General features: G+C 40.1%; 1 protein-coding gene across 1 annotated transcript in view; it reads right to left on the bottom strand.

Moving 5' to 3' along the window:
- chrm3a (cholinergic receptor, muscarinic 3a) overlaps positions 1–9,466 on the bottom strand; it is a 99,906-nt gene extending 90,440 nt beyond the window's left edge. The window contains exon 1 of the mRNA XM_074675784.1: positions 9,063–9,466. The gene's annotated coding sequence lies outside the window, so the exon portion shown is untranslated. The remainder of the gene's footprint in view (positions 1–9,062) is intronic.
- Between the last annotated feature and the right edge of the window lie 11,368 nt (positions 9,467–20,834).

Below are 20,834 nucleotides of genomic sequence, written 5' to 3'. Positions count from 1 at the left end.
AAGATAATTTTTAGCCTTTTAATAAACAAAATAAGCAAAAATTAAAATCAATAAATAAATAGATTAAAAAAGTCAAGCCAGGCATCCTGAGGTTCAGATGTTAAACGGTTAAATTCAAGTGAATTACAGCTGTGTGCGATGTTACTGTGGGTAGCTAAAATAAAAACACTGTGGGTGCTCTACCAATCATAAACTTCTGATGTACTGCATGCCCTGCCTCCAAAAGTTCATAGATCTTGGGAAAGCGGTCAACTTCACACCAAGCAGGGACACTCTGGGGTAGATCTATTACCCTGGGACTAACATTCATCTTGTTCTTGAATTGCAGAGTAAATCAAAATGTCCCTGGTTCCTGCTGTCAGTAAAAAGTCTCAGGTATATTTTTAGTGTGTGATATTTTGTGCTTTACAATTAGTTTTTTCAAGTATTTAATGACAAAGATGCATTTTTGTTGTAACTGTCACACTGACAATTCATGTGATCCTAAATTCATACATTTTTTTCCTACTGTTGTTTTTTAAAAGCATTTTGATTAGCATGTCTTTGTAAGGCAAGAAAATATGCTGCTCTGTATTTTAAAAGTAGAAATACATGAGGGTTGAGCCCAAAGGCAAAGATGGACGGAGGGCTTCACTTTCTCTGTCTTGTATCCAGGCCTTGTCTGCTTGTTACTATTGTGAAACACCTCGAATCCCCTCAGGAACATTGTACATCTGTGTCCTTCTTGTCTAATTCTGTCCCAGCTTTCAACCTGTCCGATAACAAAACCCCTGTGTGAAGTAAAACTGTGACAATAAAGTATTGAACCAAACACTTCTTCACACACACTGACAAGAGAGAAAATTAGAGTTTAAGTTTTGCCCCCTTTTGTTCCTGCAGACTCATGTAAATGTCAGTTGAGGATTTGATTCAATGGCCTGAGGGCTGTGGGTCTTGTTGGCATTGATTAATTTTTCTCTGCTGAGTTTAGCCAGCAGGCTTGCTCTACATCTTGCCCTCGCCTGGTTCTACGACTCCCTGTCTCTTGTCAAAATGCCAATCACACTGAGGAGGAACATTGGAAACAGGATTTGAAACAAAGAAATCAAAATTTCAGCACTTTTCATTTGTTTCAGGGATTTCGAATATGTCAGGCCAAATTTAACAAATCAAGTGAATTCAGGCAGGGAATGAGACTGAGACAGAAAGACTTCATAGAGCGTGGGTTGAATAAACTAACTTTAGTTAGATGGCCTTATATACGAGGGTTTTCAGCATAGTCAATGTCTTATAAAAACTACATTTTCAGATGCTACTGGTATCAACAGCAACCAAAGAGAATGAAAGCATTCAAGATTTATACAAAGATAACTAGGATGAAAAATTTAAATCATTTTATTGTAGAGCAGCTCATCTCCGTAACAGTGATGACACTTAGACCCCAGGCACGACTGAAGCCTGTGCTTAAGTCTGAAAAAGAGCAATTCACTGGAACAGATGTTTCACTGAAGGGCTTAATAAACAAAGTTATCCTTATCAAATTGTAGTTTCAGCAAAAAACTGACTGAGGCCACAGCAGCAGGACAAGTGTACACCCACTTGTGCACACATGAATATATCGTGTCTGCATTTTCACATTTAGATATATAAAAATGGCCGAAGGCTGAAGTATGTCTAAAAGGCTAGAACACACCTCAAAATTTTGTACCAACAAGGGCAAAAAAATAAAAAATAAAAACACATTAACAACATCATTGCTGAAAGGTCAATAAGTGCTTAAGATTAAGTCAAACACAGGTGCAGGATTTAGAAACACAGCAGGCTCAGTGTAGTAATTGAATAGAAGCTCTGCTGTTTTATGCAGTGGCTCTGCCCAAATCCCATCAAGAACACAGTTGGCAGAGACACAACAGATATTAGCTCTAACAGGTTGGCACAGCAGCCAATCAAAAACTCTATTTCCCCTAAAGTCTGCATTCTACAGATGTTATGTTACTTTGAATACTAAACAGTGTTCTCTATCTGAACAGAGAGACATTGTAGACACCATAGCAAGCCTTTTCTGTCTCTCTGGTGTAGGTCTTGTATTTTGTAATTTTTGATGAGGGCTTATTTCATAAAGAGTCATCATTATTTCCCTCTAAACTTTGAAAGATACAATAACGAGCATGGTATTATATTTCCAGTCAAAAATGACGACTTTAATCACTTTGTGATGCTACTGCCACCACTTAAAACTTACATTTGGCTGATATAAGTCATCGACTAAGTGAAGCAAGCATGAAGTAAGATTCCAAGGGCTGCCACCTTGAGATGTCCATTGTGTCACAGGCAACAGAGTCTTTGTGACTGATTATGCAGTTATGAAGTATATTCCAATATTGGTACTGCTATTAACAATAATATCCCAATTATCAATGTAACTATCAATATTATGGTTACCTAATGCAGTAGAAAAATTCTGTAATACCTGTTATTGTTATCTTTGTTATTATCTTGTCTTTTTTTTGTTAAGTAATCTTTAGTATTATGTTTACATTATTGCCACAACCATCACTGCCATCACCACTTCACTACCCTTTCGTCTATCTGTGTCACTGTCTATGTCATTGTCTTGTATTGTTGCACAATACAGAAAAAAATAATTGACTCAGCTGTGAATGCTTGAAGAGACAGGAGTTTGTTTTTCTTTTTTTCTTTTTTCAATTATTGTCAGGATCTGGGTTTTTTTTTCTTCAGATTGATTTTCTTTATTTAGATCTCCTGCCTGTGTATCACGTTTGCTAATGCAAGCCACTGGAAATACCTGTGTGACAATACCAACAAAAATGCTCCTTAGTCGTTTAAATACCAATATATGCAGCTCTAATTACACAGAGAAAAAAAAAGCATCCCACTTCTTTTACTTTAGCGTGCATGTGCACGATAACATACATGGATATGGAATCAAATTTCATGTATTGGCCTGAGATCAGACCCTATCGTCATATTAACACATGTAGTTCTCCAAGTGTCATTTATCTAACTCCTTGTATCAGAAGTCCAAACACATGGCTGAACATTTCTGCACAGAATGATCCCTAAAAATAAAACAAATGTTTCACTACCACCCTCACTTGTTCATGGTTTAACTTGCCCTCCTGTCTTGTAGATGAACATAGAAAAACAAAATTTGTGTGAAACAAAAAGGACGCTGAGGAGCAGATATAATCATTCATGTCTGAAACTCTGCTCCTCGGTTTCAATCAAGGATTTGGAGATGGAACATCACAAAGCTGCCAAAATGCGATTTAGTGATAATATGTGCAAGAGGCGAGAGCTCGACACACAATTTGACTCACATGATGTGTTTGATAAGCTGCCTTACGACAGCAAGAGGGATACAGGCAGTACCAAACAACTGGAAACAAACAAACAAAAAGCTGCAGGGGAACTGTTCTACTCTTGTAAAGTGACAATATACCAGCAGATTATTAAACAGAAAATAACTCCAGTCAGTTAGGTGTGATTAGGATTTAAAGGTTTTAGATTTAGTTTGAAATTAGGAGGCAGATGTGGTGACATAAAAGTAATTGTGACAAATCCCTCATCATGTTGCACTTAGTGCTCAAAAAGCATCAGGAATATTAGTGCCAGTATGAAATCAGAATGTATGTTCCTGAGGAGTCGAATTTTTATATTGAGCTCAGATCACATGTAAGAAATCACTAATTATACCCTGTATATTAGCACTCATTTAATCATGGAGCACATATAAATCCTGTCATTATATGTGCTATTCTTTGGACTCCTGTTGTTTGACGTATACAATCTAATACCCTGATGACAGATGCCGTCCTTGCATTGCAGTCTCAACCTTCAAATTTCAGTCTAGTGTTGCTATAATGCTGAGGAATTGTTTCCATGTCCTTGGCAGACAGTAAGCCTGATGAATGAAAACATTTCAGTGCATTGTGAACCCATTTTGCTCAGAAAGAGCTTTTACTCAAGACAGCTTATCTTTTAGTTAATAGAAGACCATTTAGAGATGTCAGACAAGTGTGCACATGAATCAGTAACGTTAAAACAAAACTTTACCCTCAAATACTGAGACAGTGTTGTTTTCTAAAGGACAAAACAAACAAAGAAAAACGTCACTGTGGTTCAACCTTGATTTTTTAACACTCTTAAAAAAGTCTCATTTCACTTTCATCCTTCAGGGAAATGTTCAAGTAATGTTCTCCTCTTTGTTCTTTCAGTTTTCCCTCATCCACACCAGCAGATCACCCATATTTGCAGGCGTCAACACATTGTGCTCTAAACATGATCTTGTACTTGCTATTTTCAAGACTATTAGCCACAGGGTGTTATGAAACTGAAGCCAATACGAAAGTGTCAGCAAAGGTTAATTGCTATCTTATTAAGTCTTGAAAAAGTGAACACAGAAAAAAAATTAAAGCTTGTGGCCAACCACCGGGTTTTAATCAGAGGGACAGATATTTAGCTCACATTTTACTGAAATGTTAAGATCAGCGTGCTGCAGCAAGGAAACGGAGGATACATAATGATGCATGTTGGAGTGAAATAACACAGGATCTTTAATAAAATCAATACTGTGTGAAAGTGTATTAACTCAGAATAATAAACGAGGCAAACATGATGGGAACATTAATCGGAACAAGGGAAGTACATACACACACACTAAGAGTTAGAGGCTGGTCCAGGCTGTGTCAAACATCCATCATTATCATAAATCCTGCCTTTCTGTGCGTGCTTCTTCAACAAGAACTCTACAACACCTGCTTTGGAGCTGGTGCATTTTTTTTTAACTTCCACCACACACATTTCAGCAGTTTTCTATCATTCTTAGATGTTATACACCCTCCTCTTTCTCTATCTGTGCACAGTTCAGCTCTCTTTTTATCTTGATCCCTCTGGACTTACGGTGAACATGATGGAGAGCAAGTTGTTATCGATTTATTTGCTTAGAACAGACACCAGAGAGCAGCCACATATTAGACATGAATCTGAATTCCCTAAAGTGGAAGGTCAGTTTGTGAAGTAGAAGAAGTAAAAAGATGAAGATTACTGGAGCGGAGGTGTTTGCCAAGGCTTGCTGGACAAATGCAAATGGTGTTTGGATGGCTTTTTCTTTAATACCTAAAAGACCCACCGACCCTGGTCCACAGCATCTGTGACCTTAACTCTGCCTCCATAAATAACCCTCCTTCTCTTCCTCAATGCCTGACCTTTGAACTATAACACACTCACATTATCTTGATTTGTGTGTTAGCATTGCCATATACTGAGCATACACAATATCCTAAGGTAAACAGAGAGTAGTGTGATTAACAGCCCAGAAGTGAGCACCTTATTGCTTCCAATAAGTGGCAGCGGCAGCGACGCTTATGACAACCTGTGAAGGTCAGAGTGTGTGGGATTAACACACATTTTCTAAGCTGTAAAAAGTTGGATTGCATCCGCAGGGCACCATATTCACAATAGCAAAAAATCCAGTGTCAATATCCCCATATTTGCTTTATCACCAGTATAACCATAAACGAACTTCTCTTGTGTTTGAATTAGTGGACATGTAAGATGGGTCCTGCTTAAATGTCCGAGCTGCTTATGCTAATGAAGTGTATCAGTGTGTTCCAGCACTGTCACTGTGAAGTTAAGCAGGTGCTAAGAACAATGCAAAATACCAGCAGCTTCCCAGAGCTTGGAGACAAAGACAAAGACAAAGAGGCACTCACGACATAAGCCTTTACTGTATCAGCACCCGAAGGCGACATGTCCACTCACTGGAGAAACAACAGAGGACAGCGGGCCGGAACAAACACATCGTTTTATGGACAAGCTAATTGAGAAGACACTGATAGACTGCTTTTGATCTGATGTTGAGAGGACTTTCACATCAATGCAGGAGATTAGACGCAAAGTTTTCACAGTGAAACTCTTGAACTTAAACTTTGAGAAGGACAACTACAGGGGATTTGTGTTATTGTTTTGATAATTAAACTTGGATGGAAAGTTTTGGCTCATGCACTCCCTTAAGATAGACGCTCTGATTCCCTCTGTTGTGGTCTGCGTGACTGTGAAAGTGGATTAAACAGGCTTTAACATCAAGACAGGCTCTAATGAAACCCAATGGGGGAGTTAGCCTGTCTGTTTGGCCAGCTGACTCCCGTAAAATAGCTATCGCTGTCTCCTGTTGCTGCCTCTAAAGTAGCCTGGTGGTGCCAGTCGGTGTAGGCTGCAGCCTCAGGGTTATACTGCATGTTTGATGCTTTTGTCATCACCAGACAGGTACTATAATCCACTCCATCTTAGATGTCTACTCAGCACTTGTGCTTTTTTTTTTTTATTGGTTTTTAATTCATTTGGCCTTTTGTTAAAAAAAATAAATAAAAACAAACCAGTGTCAGCGTCAGCCTTTGCCATCTGTCACATTTCCTTTAGAAATGAACAGTGTGTTTGCCAAAGAGAGGCGGATATGAGCAGGTTTTCATGATTGTTTTATAGGAACGCGCCATATCTGCTCTTATGCATCTATAGCTGTTTAGCTTTGCATTAAGAGGGCAAAGCTTAAAAGCTAGCAATGATATCCGGAAAAGGTAAAAATTTCAGCATAAAACAACTTTGAATGTGTTTTTTCTTTTCCTTCAAGTTGTGGTTTTTGGGGGGACTCTGGCCTGGAAGCAGTGACTGTCAGAGGACTTGTCACCCTTTGTGAGCTTTATGTTAAACCACACTTTCTTTATATATATATATATATATATATATATATATATATATATATATATATATATATATAGAGAGAGAGAGAGAGAGAGAGAGAGAGAGAGATAGATAGATAGATAGATAGATAGATAGATAGATAGATAGATAGATAGATAGAGAGAGAGAGAGAGAGAGAGAGAGAGAGAGAGAGAGAGAGGGTAAACAACAATTGAACAATAGTCAAGGGCTCCAGACACCAAATTTTGTCTTTTTCTTTGTTTATTTCTATAAAAAGTAAAGATGTGGATTTATGTGCAGTTTTACGGGGACTCTTGGCGGGGAGAAGTGACTTCCTGTACTCTCGTGAGCACTCTGAGGTTTACATTACTGAACCTACACACTGTATTTTGTATGGATCAGACAAACATGTCACAACATTCAGAGGTGTGGATGGTATTTTTCTTCAACTTTTAGACAGAGCCGGAGTAGCTGTTTCTAGTCATTGTTACTAAGCGAAACTAAATGAGCGTATCTTTTTTTCAGAATCAATTAACCCTGGTGGCACGCCACATGTCAAGGAAAAGGAAAGGGAAGAATTAGAAGTAGGAATGAGCACATTCCCACAAATTTGGATATTTTGAAGGCGGTGTAACAGATTTCTATACTGAATCCAGACAAAACAAACTGTTGGAGTTCAAAAAAGAAAGCTTTGAAAGTTTTCTGTCTTTGTGTTGAGCTCAGACCTCCAGCTGGCTGTAGCTTCATATTTACTATGCAGAAATCTGAGTGGTATTGATCTTGTCATCCAACCCTCAGTCAGAAAGTGAGAAGCTATTTCCCACAAAATGTCAAAGCATTTTGGTAAGAGTCGACTGGATTTCACAGAAACATACTGAATTCATGTTAGAGAACAATAAAGCAAAATGATACCCCACATATAATGTCATGCACTCTGTTTTTTTCAACATTAATAGATAGTCACGAGCTGGGGACTAATGAAGCAGAAGCCTCGGTAACAGAAGCCTCTGTGAGCACGCCAGCACCCACGCACAACCACAGGTACAGCAGAGGGTAAAAAGCAGAGACATTCTCATCCTCCTTTGGAGCCAGCTCTGCCTCTGTCACCAGGGCCAGCAATATCAATGCACTATCCTCCACCCACAGCCTATTTGGGAAAGTCATAATGATGATCAATACGGTAGTGGCAATGTGCACAGCAAAACAATCTATCAAGAGGAGAAAGTCTGAAATAAATATTAGTCAACGGATATTGACGGGGGTTCAAACAATAAATCATGCCATGAAAGCTCTGCTGCTGTTCACCTCTCTGTCATCCTCTCCTTCATGTGTATCTTTTTCTCAATGTCCTCCACTGCGCCTCTCCCCACAGCAGGCAATGGAAAGTCACAACCATCCAAACACATTCCTTTGACAGACTAGTAACAGACTGTGCATTCAGAGGGACACACAACTCGTCTGCACTGTTCCCTAACAATGCCTGTGTTGATATATTGATATAAAAACATGCTGGTGCTGTTGATATATGCAACATATTAAAATGTTAGACTACAGAGGTTTGCAGCCACAGTGGAATAGTTTGTGATTCATATGCAGCTGCTGTATTGTCAAACTCACACTGTGGCTTCTGGGATGAATAAGTGCAGCCATGGACTTAAAGGAAAATATTTGCACCATGGCACAGATGCCATTCCCCCTGCTCTTACTCATTATCCAGCACGATGTCAAAGTAGTCCAGGTCACTGCGAGGGAACATTCCTTCACTTTGCCATCTATGGGCTTTATAAATAAACACCTCATTCAAGAAAGCCTTTCACTTTCCATGTAAGGACACAATTAATTTCCTCCCGTGTTCCCGAATATCAGATCTCCAAAATTACATGAAGCCAAGCGTGCCACATGAAGAGGAATACGCATCTAAGACTTCCTCTTTTGGTGACAACTCTTTTCTGTCTGTTGATAACCTTTCAGTCTTTTGGATCCAAGATATGAGAACAAATTAACTTCACATGAGTAAAATTGTTTGTAGAGCCACGTACGCCTTTTTGGATGAGAGGCATCAGAGCGCAGAGGGCTGGGCAGCAGGGATGCTGAGCCAGACAACGAAAGGACAGCAGCCGCACTTCTTTGCCAAAGTTAGACAAACGCACATTTAATACGAGCGTGTAAGAATATGCCAGGAGTGATATATCAGCTTCAAAAACCACCACGCATGATCAATAATTATCTGAGGTGTGCGCAACTTCTCAGTGCAGCGACAAGCGGTGGAAAACGTCCCAAAGAAAGCAGCTGAAACCCGTAACTGACTCTTTAATGCAATTAAACATTTCCATCGTTTTACATTTTAAGTAAATTCCACCTACCGCATAAGAGTCATAAGTTCGCCGGCGTAAAGCCCCACACGAAGAAGAGAAAGCAGCGATCCTGACAAACTTGTCACAGGTTCAGTTTTTGGCACAGCTGTACTTTCAATCCATTCTGACCAGTAGCGCTTAGGGAGAATTCAGTCAAAGAAGATCGGCACCTTCTGCTGTCACCGAGCCGTAGGTTGGACAGCAATGTGAGGAGAGCGCCGCGGGATCTCTGAGGGCGCACGAAAAATCACTGCGTCGGGATTGGTCAGCGCAGCCGTGACGCACCGGCAGGTGGCACACCCGGCGAAACAAACAAACAAAAAAAAGAGTCGTCCAGATTCATTCAAAGAAAAGTTGATGTACGTAATCATCAGAGCTCATCTCTCTTACTCTTGGGTAAACCCGAGAGAGGAGCTCTGTGGAAGTCAGACGGATCAAACATGTCAGAGTCCTCTTTATACCGCCTCCGTCCCTCCACAGGCGATGTCTGTGCTTTTTTTCCAGTTTTAATAATGTGACAGTGCCATCAACCAAAGCTTCAAGCTGTTTCATTTGGCTCACAACATTGAGTTATCTCATTTTGCACAAGCAATGTCTCCCCTTCTTTTTCTAATTGCGGTCTGCTTCCTTAAAACTCTCCAGCAATTTGAAAATGTAATATCACTCCCTTTCCCTCTGCAAGCAAATTATCTTTTTGCAGCACACGAACAAGCAGGCAAAGTCATCCTGAACGATTCTCCTTTTTTTTAGCTGTTTTTAACAAGTGATGAGGCAAAGGAGCTCATGAAAAATTCAGGTTTAAAAAGGGGGAGGAAAAAGTGCAGGAAAAAAAAGAGAGGCAGGAGCATGCACACAGAGATGAAGCCTGAGTCAAGGGACTACACACATAAATAAAACAGAAGCTTTAATTTTACTTGTTTATGTCAGCCTATGTGGGAAAAAAATGCACAGCAAGTGGAAACTGTGTGTGTTTTGACACTTGTCTGGGTGTAAGTTAGGGAGCCAAAGCAAATGTAGTACTAATTCTTTGTAAATACCAGTAAGAAGTGAGAGGTAGTCCTTGGAGAAATTGCATTAGGACTTTCTGCAGGGACTCATGGTATGGAGCCACGCAGCTTCCTGCTCAGACTCTCTGCAGACCCTGGAACCACATTTCCTGTTTCCAGTGCACAGGCAATATTTCTATGAAAATACAGAGCAGTTAGAGACACGACTATAGGATATGATGCTGACTTCCTCCAGTCGTCTAATCAAGCTAATGCCCTTAAGGCTATTTGACACTGTGTCTGTGAGTACTTTCCCATCAGCAGCTTGTTTGCATCCTGTAGGTATGGAACCAGTTCTTTCCATGCAGATACTGGTGTATATATATGAAGGCGTACATAATACTGTGTCTGTTATTGGCAGTGGAGTTGGATTGCTAAGACACTGCTGATCTTGTGAGTTAATGCTGAGTAGTTCACATTGGGTACGTTTCCATCTCTATTTTGGACTCATGGATACAAATCAATGGTATTAAAAGCGTCTCTGTAGAAGGAAGAGACAGATAAATTAAGGCTAGATGGGAGCAAATGTCGAGCTAAAAGCCAATTTATTTTATTCTTATGTGGAAAACACCCGGGGAGAAAGAGAGCGCACTGAAATGAAGGTTCCAAATGACATCTGGGACACTGGGATGATGTAAAGTAGCGTTTTATACGCCATACAACAAGTGTGAGTAAGCATTTTCTGGGAATCTGATTAAAAAAATGTAATAATATAAAGTGCCAGGCATCTCTAAGTGAAACATACAACAGCTTAAGTTTGGTGTCAGGATATTTCATTTCAAATCATACTCAATCAAATGTTAACGGAAACCCAGTCAGTGGTTCTAGTCCAGCACACCTGCAATGTAGGCGTGGATAAACACACACTCCAAGCTGAGTCTCAACATTCACCTTCTTGCAATTTCACACTGTCTGATTCCTCGAGAAGTGCATGAACACACTGATAAACAAGTCACTGTAGCCAGCTGGTCTACAGGGACAGATTTACTTCATAATGGCCTCTCAAATCCATCTCTCCATCCCAAGAGGGTCAACAAACATACAATAACACTCACAAAATAAATGTAAAGGCAGCGTGGTTATTTTTTTTTTTTTCCTGCTCACAAGCTGAGCAAATGTGTGCTTTAGGCTGAAAAAAAAAATCAGAGAGTTGAGGCTTCTTCTGTCAGAATTTCATCTAAAGTAAAGTCAAATTTGGTAAAACAAACAAAAAAAAAACACGAGATGCACTGCGGGGTGAGAGTTGCTGGAAGTTGCATCATCAATGAGCCCAAAAGCCACCACGAAAGCTTGCGGATTCAAGCCACATACAAACAGTGATGGTGGAGGATAATTCATCAGTGTCCATCAGTGATTACTAATCACATTCACAGAAACTAGGAGCAATTTGAGGTTTAGTGTCTTGCCCGAGCACACTTAAGCCTGAAGACTGAGGAGAAAGTTTTGCCCCCACAGACTTTCCAAGAGATAGAAAACCGACACAACCACCAAACCACGGTCTCAGAGGATAGAAGTTTAAAATGCTGGCAGGCGCGATGTATAATGAAACATTACAACATACATACATTATCATGGCGTCACACAAAGTAGATGTGAATCTGTTAAAATATTAGAACATTAGAACATTATTAGGAAGATTAAACTCATACAATGGAGTGGTAAAGCCTAAAACCACAACATCAAACATGTTTTTTTGTTTTTTTAATCTGCTTAAGGCTGGTTCCAGAAAGACTGGAGGTTACACACCCAGCCAAAAAAACTGACTTTTATGGCATTAAAAAGCCAATTTACAGCCTGGTTCAAAAAACTTCTTTGGTCTGAAACTGATTTCTCTATCAGCACACTCTGTACAGTGGGTGAATTTTTTTCTAAAGAAGCAGTTTGGAAGCTATTAGGATCGTTTGATTGTCCAACCAGAGGAAAAGCTAGCTCACGTGACTGATGGGCACCCTTTAGCTGTTGGAAAGGAAACTCAAAGCCGGTGTCATAACCAATGTGGCTGTGCCCACAGATTTGCTTCATTTGACGGTTTCAGGAACAGACAAGTGACGTCGCAGAGACTATGTCCATGTTTTACACAGTCTATCTTCAGTTTACATGATTAATTTACAGCGTTGCCTTGAAGTGATGCCATGGAGTAAAAGATATTAATTCAGCCAATACCCCTACTTGTCTTCCATGTCTCTTTCTCACTTCTCTTTTGAAATCTCTCACTGAAAGGAGCTGACACCTGGGATACACCACATGCATCCACAGTCTGACTCCTTTCTATTGCATGTTGACTGCGTACTTCCTCATCATTCATCAACTCACACCAGCTGCATATTCAGTCTGGAGCAGAGTCAGACTGCGAGATAGCTGGAGTTACAAGACCGAGGAGTTCCTGTGCTTCCTGTGCTTCCTTCCCAAATAATATTGTTTTTTATGACTATGTAAACACTAAAACTACTGAAGAAGAGTGGACCCTCTTCTTTTATGTCTCTCTCCCTGTTTTTGATCCAAAAAACAGACAAAACATACGTTTTTGATCTTGTTCACCACGGGCGCTCCATCCATTGATCCTCTCGATGGTCGTCTTTTCTCACGATTGAACGTCTTTCTTCTCTGTGAACTACCTCGACACATCATCTCAGATTATTTTTTTGCTTGTTTGTTTTTTTTACCAATATTGAAATTGGTAAATACTGTTTATCTGCCATAACAGCAATATTAATATCGGAAATCGGTATTGGCCAAGATCTTCATATCAGTGCATCCCTAATAGAGACACAGTGAATTAAGAAGAACCACATCCAGTCTTTATGGCTAAGTTTTTCTCATAAAAGGTATATTACCATTAAAGTATTTCATTTGCTTTAGAGGGAAGTGTGAATAAATCATTTTATACTTTTCTGTGAATGCTGTGTATTTACCAGCTTAAAAGCATTAGATGTGGCAGTTTACAAGGAAAAGAAACAACTCTGCTAGTTCCCATTGATGAAAACCCAGGACTTGGAAATACACTAGATAGTCTCTATTTCATTTGAATAATTTGCCTTAGATTTGATAATTACAGGTTAAAAGAAATAGGTGACAGCATGAAAGCATTGCTTATTACTGCTTCAATCCGGGAAATGTTTTAGAAGAACCACATGCAGGGTTTTCAGGGTGAAACTCAGAGGAGTTTGACTGATCCTGCAGCTCTGATTTCACAACACGACTAATTTAGCCAATAATTACAGCTCAGAGAAAATGTTACAGAGTTTTAAAAAAAGAAACCCTTACTGGGTAATAAATCACCTCTTTTCACAAGTATTTATTTTTTCTTGTAACCCTACCTTTAATTTCTACATGAGCAGTGTTTACAGAAAGCTAAACAAAGACCTTGTGATTCAAACTTAGTGCTATTGACGAGTTGAGATACTGCAGGGCTTTTCAATTTAGACTGCATGCATTTTTTCCTGAAAAATAATTAGAAACCAACACCCTCAGGGAGATTACTCCATGTTTGTGTGTAGTTTCTGTGTTCATGTGACTGCGTCTGTGCCCCTCCTTGACATATGCATTGAGCTATTAGGATCTGAATACCAATAAGGAGTTGAATTACAGAGTATCATCCCTTTTTTCCCCAGCACCTACTTTCATTCAATTTGTCTTACCTGAAGCACATGCAGTCACTCCAGAGCCTCTTCTCTCACAGGTTTCACCCTGTTTCACATGAATATAAACCCCAATCCTCTCATTATGCTGAAAAAATTCAGCATTTCACAGACACTTTAGCTCTGACCTTGATCACAGCCTAGCTTGTCATCTCCACTGTCATCCCTGTCCTTTAGCAAGTTGTTAGTAGAAAACACAAGCAGTCCCTGACTCTTCTTTCTGTCTCCCTGCTCATCTTGTTTGCCTTACTGGCCTGTCAGCAGGCCCTTCAGCCCTTCACTACAAAAGCACGTCAAAGCCAAGATTTCTCAGTAAAATGTCTGGCTGCATACTTCTCATTACAACACTATGCATGCTTTCAAACTTCATACACAGACAAGCAGAAATCACTGAGAACACAACAAAGGATTTCAAGTGCAGCAAAAAAAAATGAGTCTGGCTTGAATTTAGAGCTCAATATTTCATCTATTTGGGAAACCCCAGGGTGAGCAATCAGTCAGCAAATCGCTCAGGGGTCAACAGCCTGCGGTTCAAACTGGTGCCATGTTGCGACAAAAAGTAATCACAATCAAAGTAAGTTAAGTACACCCACAGGAAATACGTCCTTCAGCTTGAAGAGATGACACACACTGACTAATGGCTGGAGTCAATCATCCTTACACTCAGCTCTGATTCAGAAGAAGTGGGTTAATTAAGGTAATACTCAAAAACAAGTCAATACAAGCAGCTCTTCTGGAGAAAAAAATCTGAGGAAAATGACAGAAAAATGGGAACAACTCAAGCTGCAAGCCACAGCAGAAGTGGAGGTTTTACAGGCTGCAAACGTAACATGTCCAAGCACGCTTCAACTATAAAGTCCTGTTTGTTTGGCCAGTGTGACAGCAGGGTACCGTAATCAAGCACGATTCACTTCTCTGCTTTGGCCCCATTTGTAGAGGTGTGCCACGTGGGGGGGCAATGGTACCCAAGATCAGCACTGAATGGATGGCCAGAGTGACCACACCCTGAGTGTCCACTTGGGGCTGGTTTCTGAAACAAGGCATGCCAATTTTACTGCAGAAATTCACATGCTTATTACCCGATGCATAAATTTATTTCATGTCTGTGGCCCAACTCTCAAAAATCCTTTATATGCACCCATTGTAATCATCTAAATGCTATGCAAGCTGACTTTACCAGAATGTTTTCATGACAGCATGCTCATAACATGTTTGCAAAAAGTTGGGGATGAATGATCGTAAAATGCATGTAAGAATCAGAAAAAAATCCCTTGGCGCTGGTGGGAGGGGAGTGATGACTGATGGGACCAATCTATAACAGGTGCTGTTTTCATTTACAAAAAAATGTACCATATAGAGCAGGGGTCACCAACATGTCGCCCATGGGAACCTGGGTGCCCACAAGAACCAATTAAAGTGCCCACGAGGCATAATCCAAAATACAGCACTGGTCACAATGGAGGTCCTTCCTACCACCATTAAAGTGTAAATCATTGTGAAACAATTACCACTGACCTGTGTGCAGTTTCTTCATATAGTATATCTGTTTCTACTATGATTTATTTTATTAAAAAGAGATCTGTGCATTTACATTTGGATAGTTTTTATCAGACAAGTAGCTCTTCGTGCCACTTATTTCCCGTGAGGTAGCCCATGGTCAAAAAAAGGTAAGTGACCCCTGATATAGAAGGTGTACGTAACGTCACAGCAAGCTGAAGTCACTGGGGTTACGTCCAATAAGAGGCAGAAAGAAGGAGATGAGTGGCAGTGTTGGTTTAAATACCGTCTGAACTCTTAAATAAAATCAAAAAGGGGGAAGAGCTGTTGTACGATTGATTGAACAAACATGCTTGAAAAGTAATCAGAGCTATCTTTGACAGGATACTGAAAGACAAAGAGAGGAGAAACAGATGGATTGCTGCAATTTTCAGAAACAATCCAGGGAACTAAAGCTGGATTTGCGGTTCTCATTTTGTGTCAGTTAATGTTAAGTCATGATGTATTTTTGTTTTTAATCATTCCTTAAATTACGAAATCTCCAAATGTCAGCATTTTCATTCAACATATTTTTCATCAATGAAACATTTTTGTCTTTGTGTGATTATGAACCCTGTGCTCAACAAGATTTGTAAACTAGCTTAAACTGAGGCTAACCCAGTTTTTCCAAATGAGCGTTAACTCCAGCTCAAGCAGCTGTAGCTGTTATGTATAAAGTATTTGATATTAAATATACTTAAACACTGTTGGGGAGACTATACGTCTATTAATTATACAGTCTGCGTCAAATACCAAAAGTACGAATAGATTATATGTATATTCACTTGGGTCAATCCAGGTATACTGTTAATTGAATCATATAGAGGCTTTCGTCACTTCAGGCTTTGTGTTGTTTTCCTGGCGTTGAAATCAGGTATAAATAAATGTCAGGATGTGATTTCTGGCCTCATGTGGATGTTCACGGACCCCTGGTTCTTTGGTAGCTTTAACAAATCAATGTCTAGTCCAACTATCCTTAATTTCATGTCATATTCCACATTTTTCCTGATCTCGCTGTGTTTACTGCCTCTAATGCTAAGTTGGGTTTGTTTTGCCACTCAGTCCGACTGAAGTGGGCGCTTCCCAGAGGGGAAAGTGACGTAAATGCATACCCTCTATATTGTTTTCCATGAATTATTTGGATAACACAAAGCACTGACTATAAAAGACAACAAGAATAAACTGAAAATAAAGACATTCCCCAGTTGTACAATGACAACTTTAGTTAAGAACACATTTAGAAGACTTATGATGGCACTTCATGAAATCGTTGTAAAATGCAATCAGCCTTTATATACCAGTGCAGTGCATAACCTGATAAAAACATACCCCAGTGCAGAGGTAATGACACATTTTAATTCTATTTTGTCTCAACATGTGTTCATTGTCAAACTCAAGGTGAAGTTCATTGTGATGCACATTACATAGTGTCCTTGGTAATACCTCACATATTCTATTTAACATAATCAGATGAAATCAAAATGAACTCTGAGAAAAACCGCGTAGCAACCCCTGCTTCCCAGTCCATCCATAAGAAACGTAACTGCACGTTGACAAACACAATCAGTCACCCTGACTTTCCTGTTTCACCCTGTTTCTCCATGTGTCCCATCTGTCGCTAGTCAGCAGCCATTCAGTCAGAACAAAAGTCAGATTATCGAGGGTTTTAATTACACTGAAGGCATAAGCTAATTAATTATCGCTATCACTGGTATGGAACATCCCTTTAGATAAAGAAACAGGATCTAATTATCTTTTGACCTCTCGCTTTCTCCTCAGAAAGCTCCTCAGCATGTGCACAGGCAACACACAAAGTCAAGCATTAATATTCTGATATGTTCCACTGCAGAATTCAGCAATACAACACAGTCACTGGCGCTCATTGTCTCCCCAACACACAGGGGATAGACTAAAGCTTTTCCATGCTTGAAATAACTTACCAGCATGGCTCAGAGCTTTGACAGACCCAGTTTGACTAATTCCTCCTCCAGCCACATAAACAGGGCTTTCCTCACATCCAACAACACAACACCAAAGGGTATAAATCGCTTTTTTTCCACCAGAATGCCATGGACCAACCACTTTCTCTCCATATGCTGCTTTGTTTCTCATCCCTGGGCTCCGGCTTCAATCCTTCGCTAATGATTCCCCAGCTATGCACCTGGATAGTCTAACACTGATCTCCCAATAATCATAAAGGAAAGGCACCAAATAGGGGATTTACTGGGTACAGTTTGAAGCGCATGAACTCATGGGGCATGTGTGTGTGTCTGTGATAAGGAATGAGAGTGTTAGAGTGAGAAAACAAGTGATGGAATAACAAGAAGTGGAAGGATGTGTAATAACAGAGTTTTGAATCCTTATATGTACTGGATAATTGTTGAACCTCAAAGGCCAGAATAATGGTGCTCATCCTTTCTGTTAGCCAAACAGATTCTTGGCTATGTTCACTGTTGTGAATTTAACATCCAGATGTCCAGATGTGAAAAAGTCCCAAAGAGATCTAAGGGATAAGAGAATTAATCAAGATAAGTACTGTCAAAAAAAGTCTGCTACAAAATAATGATAAAAGTGCGTTGGAGCGCAGATGGCCTGGGTTCGAATCCAGCTTGTGGCCTCTCCCCACTCTTGTCCTGTTTCCTGCTCTATCCACTGTCCCCTCTACTATCCAACTAAAGGCATAAAAGCCCCAAAGAGGAACTTAAAAAAGTGTGTGCATCTGTGCTACCTGCTCATTTACAGCACAGGTTTCTCAGCATGTTTACCTTAAAGCATTCAAATTTACTCTGTTTATCTTTTTCAATTTCAGGGTAAGTGCAGATGAGTTCCCTCCTCCTCCTCTCCAGCCCTCTAAAGAAAGAAAGAAAGACCACATCTGGTCTTGGTTGTTAGACTGATATGAGCTCCTCATGCAGGACTAATCAGGGCTATCCGAGCCAGGCTTACAGGATAAAGCTGGATCATACCGTTTTGATGGACTGGAGGACAAATCTTTCTTAACAGCCCATCGAGTCGTATTAGCTTGTGAGGATGCACTGTAGAGACTGTAAACCACAATCTACAACACAGCATGGATATGGCACTTTTCTATCAATACAGCATTTATGCTTTAACATCAATATGAATATAACATGGGAAATTCCTATGATTTTCAGATGTTAAGTCATAAACCAAAGCAAACAGCAGATAAATTTACATTGAAGGTCCCATATTCTGCTCCTTTTCTGCAGTTTAATATGGATCATTGATGTCTTCATGAAATGGTAGTAACATGTTTTGGTCCCAAAAGCCAATAAACCAAGCACAGCAGCATTTTTTCCAGGCTCTCATAGCCCCTCTGTTCAGAACGATCTGATTTAGTGGGCCTGACCTTCATATGCAAATGAGCCCCCGCTGATACAGCCCCACTCTTCCGCGTCACTGAGAGCGGTGCCATGAGCTCCAAGTGCACGATGTTTAGAAGACAGCGAAGCTCGTTTACTGTAACATTACAGTCTAAAACAACAGGCTAACCGCAGCTAAAGTTAGCATCCTGAAGCTAACACAGAGACAGAGGGGACACTGAGGAAAAGTTCTTACATCTGCTCCACAGCACACAGCATTTAAAGTACTCACATTTCCAGGGTTTAAGGTTTGTTGGCGCCTGGATTTAGGACCAGTCTATTCACCAGACCTCTGTTGTACTGTCCAAAGTCGGCCGTGAAGTGACTAGCACACACATGCACAGTTTTACTGAGTGTAGCTGGCACATTTCCTTCATAAATGAACTCTAGCCACTTGGTCTTGTCTTCTTCCGAGATGGGAAGCTTGTGCATGGAACTATGTGGCTGTTTACAGCCAAAAACAGCCACACTCAGGTCAGACTTTCTCCTGATTGGTCAAAAAAGGGACTTGCTGACGTCGGCAAACCCCGGAAATTCCAAACAGCTTGTTTTAGGTCATGATTTTACATTCACAAGCTCTACTGAGTACAGGTTTTGTCATTAAATATCACATTTTGTGGGCTGGGAGGAAAGCCAAAGACCCACAAATTTCACCAAAAGACTCAAAGTGATTTTTGCACAATATGGGACCTTTAAAGCTGATGGTAAAGGCTAAGAACGGGTATCAAACAAGTTACCACAATTATACAGAGGGTATGAAAGTGTAATGAGTGACACTTCTATCTATTCAACAGTTAAATGATTTTACCCAAAACGACAAATGTCAGCCTCATAATGGGGTTGTCAAGTCAAGGGATGCCCAAAACCACAACTAGTCCTCTGGGAGTCACAAATAGCTACATAGAATTCAACAGTATTTCATGTTATTTGGGGAAAGAAACAAACACAACTTCTATCCATTTTCTTTTGCTTATCCACAGTCCTGTTTCAGTGGCAGTAGGTTTAGCAAAGATGCCCAAGACATCCACCCACCAAGCAACGCCTTCCAGTTTATCCTGGAGGATTTCAAAGGCGCTTGTAATGCCACACGGGACATATTATCCCTCCCCCGGTGAGATCTGGGTCAACCCCGAGGTTTCCTCCCGGTTGGATATGACCGGAAAACCTCCAAAGGGAGGTGCTCTTGATTTGTCCTTATCAGATGCCTCAACCACCTCAACAGAGAAGTAGAGTTGTGACTCTACTTCTCTGCATCTACACATTTATCTGCGGTCGTATTTTTCTGGTTATTACCCAAAGTTCATGACCATAGGTGAGGATTGGAATGTAGCTCAACCAGTTGATAAAAAGCTCGGCCTACAGGCACAGCTCTCTTTTCAACACAACAGTCCAGTAGAAAACACATGTGTTAATCTGACCCACATCCTGACCCACAAGCTGCCTGAATGCCTTCGAGTTCCCAGGCCTACGAAGCTAACACAACCACATCATCTGCAAAAAAGCTTGGCTCATGTGGTGAATTTAAACACATCCAAGTTCAGACACTGACAGGCATCAGGCTTTCCTTTTCCATGTCCCAATAAAACCTGAGCAGACTTCAACTTCTGTGCCAAGATCATACTTTCAAATACAGAAAGTGGCTCTTCATAAGACATTCAAAAGCTAAAAAGAGCAAAAACACACCTCATTTAACCTAATTTGCAGAATACTCACTTCTTACTGTTAAATAAAAGTGTTAATCTCAAAATTTCTGGATGTAAACTGCCACTTTTATCTCCTTCTTGACAATGCATCCACTGTAAAATGTTTAAGATGTATTAAAATCATTGAATGTTTGCACTAATGTTAACCACTGTTTCTTAGGATGAGATATACCTTCTGCTCATTTCTCATTTGGATTTATATTTTATGCAAAAATGAAACCCACCTCTCAGTGAAACACTTTTGCAAGGATGCAATCCCATCATCTGAGCTGCCTCATCAAACATAAAATGATTACGCAAGTAAATATGTTGGCATGCAAATGGAGGACCTTGACTGGGAGAAAGATGAGTGGAAATGGAAGTGAGCAACATGAAATCTGTCCTGTTGATTTGCCCTTAACTGAATGGATTAATCAAAAAAAAATAGAGAGTGAATGAATGCTGTCTGGCTTTTGTGAATGTGCTCAAAAGGCTG

This window comes from Halichoeres trimaculatus, unplaced genomic scaffold, assembly GCF_033239565.1.
Source record: "Halichoeres trimaculatus isolate MK-OKI-2021-1 unplaced genomic scaffold, fHalTri1.1 fHalTri1_scaffold_8, whole genome shotgun sequence".
NCBI classification, from domain to species: domain Eukaryota; kingdom Metazoa; phylum Chordata; class Actinopteri; order Labriformes; family Labridae; genus Halichoeres; species Halichoeres trimaculatus.
This window is presented reverse-complemented; position numbering and strand designations above follow the sequence as displayed.